This window comes from Chiloscyllium punctatum, chromosome 42 (genome assembly GCF_047496795.1).
Source record: "Chiloscyllium punctatum isolate Juve2018m chromosome 42, sChiPun1.3, whole genome shotgun sequence".
NCBI lineage: Eukaryota > Metazoa > Chordata > Chondrichthyes > Orectolobiformes > Hemiscylliidae > Chiloscyllium > Chiloscyllium punctatum.
The window spans coordinates 54,465,372-54,471,228 of NC_092780.1; positions in this window are offsets into that span (position 1 = coordinate 54,465,372).

The window sequence follows — 5,857 nt, forward strand, 5'->3', positions numbered from 1 at the left end:
TGTTGAAGATCTGACATGTTTTGCAGTGGTTGCTATGACAGGGTCGTGTGGTGTTTTGTTCGATGTTCTCCTGAAAGCTGGGTAGTTTGAGGTGAACGATAGTCTGTTTGAGGTTTTGTGGGTGTTTAAAGATGAGAAGTGGCAGTGTAGGGATGGCTTTGACAAGATGCTCGTTGTCATTGATGACATGTTGAAGGCTGTGATATACACATGGTGGAGCTTCTCCACTCTGGGGATGTACTGGATGATGAAAGGTACTCGATGTGATGTATTCTGAGTCTGTCTTCTGAGGAGGTCATTTTCGTTTTGGCAAGTTGGAACTGGCAATCAATGAGTTGAGCTTTGTGTCTCATGGTACTGAGGGTGTCCTTTTAAACCTTTATCCAACATTTCTCCTCATCTGTTCATATGCTATGCATGTGTATGGCTTGTCTGTAGGGAATTGCTTCTTTAACACCCTGAGGGTAGAAGCTGGAGAAATGCCGAACCCATGGGCTTGTGGTCGAGTGAAGTCCTGAGGGGTTTGTCTTTTCTGGATATACGGGCATCGAAAAACAGTCCCAATTGTGAAGAGCACTTCATGGTCAGTCTGATGGTTGTGATGAATCTTGCTGATATCACTGTGTAGCCCTTTCGGTATTCCTTACCATGAGTCCATAGGAAGAAAATGTCATCGATGTAGCTGGTGGACAGCGTTGTGTGGAGGTCCTGTGCAGCCAAGAATTCTCACTAGAACTTGTGCCTGTAAATATTAGCATATTGAGGTGCAGATCCAACCTCTATTGGCTGTTCCGTGTGTCTGGTGAAAGAACTGGTTATCGATGGTGAAGGTGCTGTGATCGAGGATGAAGCAGATGAGTTGGAGGATGGGTCTGGAAATTAGCAGTTAATGGTGTTGCGTACTGAGCTGTTGCAGCAATGCCGTTGCCGTATGGGATGCTGGTTCAGAGTGCCGAAGCGTCCATTAGGATGAGGAATGTTCCTGGTATCACTGGTCTGTGGGTGGTGAATTTCTCTCGGAACTCTATCGTGTCATGACAGAAGCTGGAAGTTCATCATACAATGGGTTTCAAGATGGCTTCAGCATCACCAGAAAGGGTCTCACAGAGTGTCCCATTGCCTGATCCAACTGGCTGACCAGGTGTGTTGGCTTTGTATATTTTCAGATGACAGGAGAGGTCTCAGGATGTGAGAAGTATGAAGGACGAGAGTGTAGAGGATTCTCTGAAGATCTTGGTCTAAGGTCTTGATCAGCTCATTGAGTTGATGGGTGTGTTCTTTGGTTGGTTCAGTAGCTAGTTGTCTGTGTGTTCCTGGGTGTACACTGGTCGGTATGCTTCTGTGGAGTAATCCATTCTATTATATATGATGGTGGTTCCTCCTTTTTCTGCTGGTTCGATAACAATGTTGCGTCTGGCCATGAGAGCATGGATGGCGTTGTGTTATGCGTCGGTGACATTCTGCACTGCCTTGTGAGTGCAGGTGATGAATCTGGCTTTCCCACATCTCCGGGCTGATTGAGCAGACATGGTGAGCCTAGAGCAGAGGGCCTTCTGCAGGGGTCCAATTCAACTCTTTCTTCTTTAGTGGCTGCACTATGGATCTCTCCACCAACTGTTCCGGTTCATTGGTTCCCTCACTGGGCTCACTGCTGACATCTTTCGGGTTGTTGAAGAACTCCCTAAACCTCATTTGCCTTACGAATTCCTCTGTGTCTAACACGAGACCAGTGGGGCAGACATTTTGTCCGTGGGGCAGAAATTGAGCCCTCAGCTGAGAACTTCGATTTACACAACAACATAGAATCGCTGAGCAGAGACTGACAGCTAAGATTCTGTACCTATGAAGACAGCCTCAACTGTGGTCCCGGGTTTATGTTGCGATACACATGATACTACCAGACTGCTCTGTATTTGTAAAATCTTCCTTACTGTCTATTTTGACACCAGCATCTTCATAAATTGTTTAATCTGAGTAAATTAACTTGTACAGTTTTGAATGACTTACCACATTGCTTAAAACATTCACATGAGACTCTCCTACTTATTGTGTTATTCCAGTTATCTTACTCGTCTCCAGCATCACATTATTTTTTAATTATCTCTTGACCTCATTTAATGGGTACATCGGTCAGCCTTCTGCTTGTTATCCACCTGTTGATATTTTTCTTACAGGGCGTGATGCCCTTGATCAAATGCAGATGTCCATTATTCAGCCTCTCGACACATCACTCACCCCATTTGTCTGATCTTTTGTTCTCTCTGGTCATTAATCTCTCTGGTTATAAATGGTGTGCCTGTGTGCTTACATCTCACTGCACCTGACAACAGGGTAACTCTTCAAACACTTGGGATTTCAATTAAACCTATTGGACTATCGGCTGATATTGTGTAACTTTGGCCTTTTCCCATCCCGGGCTAACAACGACACCTATGTTCGGGACACCACCCACGCCCTCCACCTCCTCCATGATTTTCACTTCCCCAGTCCCCAATGCCTTATCTTCACCATGGACATCCAGTTCCTGCACACCTCCATCCCCCATCACAAAGGACTCAAAGCCCTCCACTTCTTCCTTTCCCACTGTACCAACCAGTACCCTTCCACTGACACCCTCCTTCGACTGACTGAACTGGTCCTCACCCTGAACAACTTCTCTTTCCAATCCTCCCACTTCCTCCAAGCCAAAGGAGTAGCCATGGGCACCCACATGGGCCCCAGCTATGCCTGCCTCTTCGTAGGATATGTGGAACAGTCCATCTTCTGCAGCTACACTGGCACCACCCCCCACCTTTTCCTCCGCTACATCGATGACTGTATCGGTGCTGCCTCGTGCTCCCACGATGAGGTTGAACAATTCACCCACTTTACCAACACCTTCCACCCTGACCTCAAATTCACCTGGACCATCTCAGACTCCTCCCTCCCCTTCCTAGACCTTTCCATTTCTATCTCGGGCTACCGAGTCAACACGGATATTTACTATAAACCGACCGACTCCCACAGCTACCTAGACTACACATCCTCCCACCCTGCCCCCTGTAAAAACGCCATCCCATATTCCCAATTCCTTCATCTCTGCCGCATCTGCTCCCAGGAGGACCAGTTCCAATACCGAACAACCCAGATGGCCTCCTTCTTCAAAGACAGCAATTTCTCCCCAGACGTGGTGGACGATGCCCTCCACCGCATCTCCTCCACTTCCCGCTCCTCCGCCCTTGAGCCCCGCCCCTCCAACTGCCACCAGGACAGAACCCCACTGGTCCTCACCTACCACCCCACCAACCTCCATATGCAGCGTATCATCCGCCATCATTTCCGCCACCTCCAATCGGACCCCACCACCAGGGATTTATTTCCCTCCCCTCCCCTATCAGCATTCTGAAAAGACCACTCCCTCCGTGACTCCCTCGTCAGATCCACACCCCCCACCAACCCAACCTCCACTCCCGGCACCTTCCCCTGCAACCGCAAGAAATGCAAAACTTGCGCCCACACCTCCCCCCTTACTTCCCTCCAAGGCCCCAAGGGATCCTTCCATATCCGCCACAAATTCACCTGCACCTCCACATAAATCATTTATTGCATCCGCTGCACCCTATGAGGCCTCCTCTATATTGGGGAGACAGGCCGCCTACTTGCGGAACGTTTCAGAGAACACCTCTGGGACACCCGGACCAACCAACCCAACCACCCCGTAGCTCAACACTTCAACTCCCCCTCCCACTCCACCAAGGACATGCAGGTCCTTGGACTCCTCCATCGCCAGACCATAGCAACACGACGGTTGGAGGAAGAGTGCCTCATCTTCCGCCGAGGAACCCTCCAACCACAAGGGATGAACTCAGATTTCTCCAGTTTCCTCATTTCCCCTCCCCCCACCTTGTCTTAGTAAAATCCCTCGAACTCAGCACTGCCTTCCTAACCTGCAATCTTCTTCCTGACCTCTCCGCCCCCACCCCCACTTCGGCCTATCATCCTCACCTTGACCTCCTTCCACCTATCGCATTTCCAACACCCCTCCCCCAAGTCCCTCCTCCCTACCTTTTATCTTAGCCTGCTGGACACACTTTCCTCATTCCTGAAGAAGGGCTCATGCCTGAAACATCGATTCTCCTGCTCCTTGGATCCTGCCTGACCTGCTGCGCTTTTCCAGCAACACATTTTCAGCTCTGATCTGCAGTCCTCACTTTCTCCTTAACAACGACACCTCCACATATTGCCAACTGTGAAAGCAGAGAGCACTGAGACCCAAATTCTGATGGAAACTGATCATCGACCTGTGGGTGATGGTGTTGTTATTCTTGTTACCAAGTTGAAAGAGTGTGTGGTCACTTTAAAAGAGAGTTGTCCTTTCTGAGCTAAGAGATTGTAACATCACATGTGTCTGTGACGGGTGAAGAGAGAGCTCGACATTGATAATATGTATCAATCAGCTTGGGGGGGAGGTGTTTTGATGTTAAGGTAACTGAATTTGAATTTAACCAATTAATAATTATGCCCAGGATGCAAAAAAACAATTGAATTTAAATTTTATAGTATTGACGACATCAGACCAATGAGAGGGTACGATGTTGGGGACATGGGAAGGAAGGACATTTTGAACATTAATGAGAGGGAACTGCTGATTAAACCAGAGAGTGCATTTCATCTGAAACAGGTTCTCAAAGCCTCAAACGAAATCTCCCAGAAGGCCCCATCTATTACAGAGACCAAGGAATTTTATACAAAGGCACTGGTCGGAAAAGAGAAAAAACCTCAAAGACAACAGCCCAGGGAGAAAGCAGTAAATTTGGAAGGACAGAGGAATACAGCAAATTGGGATGGACAGAAGGAAGCAGCAGATTCAGGAGAACAGAAGGAAGACAGCAGAGGAACTGGATGGATTTTGAGAGATTAAGTTGATTTAATGTTTAAGAATTGTGTTATTGCAGTAGTATTTTTATAGAGTTGGGATCAGACAGTGATTACTGAAGAACAAAGGGAGCTTGGGTTTGTTAAAAGTTTTTGTTTAGAATTAGAAAAAATAAACTGTTATTTTCTTTAAGCTGTGGAAATCAAGCGGTTTTCTTTCCTTCACTCTCACATTTAACAGATTGCGAGGTGAGGTGTGTTTTTATGAATGTTTTAGTTTTCCTTCGCAGAGGATTTAGAGTAACACATCGTAACATTATCTAAGTCTCTTTGTGAGATCCTGTTTTTCACAAGAGTCCAAGCAGATCAGGAGATCCACTTAAATATAAAGAATCCAAGTATGACCTTAACAGACGCATTAAGACAGCCAAGGACCAATACCGCTTCAAACTAGAGACCCAGACACCCGGCAACTATGGCAAGGACTGAATGACATCACAGGTTCTAAAAAGAGACAGTGCAAGATAGCAGACAATGACACATCCCTCCCGGATCGTCTCAATGCCTTCTGTGCTCGCTTTGAGCAGAATTTCAGCAGAGAGTTAATACCTATTCTGAAAAGTCCTGACGAATCTAGCCCAACAGTCACTGGATCAGAGGTCAGATCAGTTTTCCTTTGTGTGAATCCAAGGAAAGCAATGGGACCAGATGGAGTACCAGGCCGTGCACTCAGAGCATGTGCAAATCAACTCGCAGAGGTCTTCATGTACATCTTCAACCTCTTCCTGCAGCAGGCCACTCTCCCTGACTGTTCCAAGAGGCCGACATCATCCCTGTGCCGAAGAAGGCTCATGCAGCCTGTCTCAATGACTCCCGCCCAGTGGCCCTAACTTCAGTGATCATGAAGTGCTTTGAAAGGCTGGTCATAGTATTAATCAACTCCAGCCTCCCCACTACTCTTGACCCACTCCAATTTGCCTTTCAGACCAATAGATCCATGTCA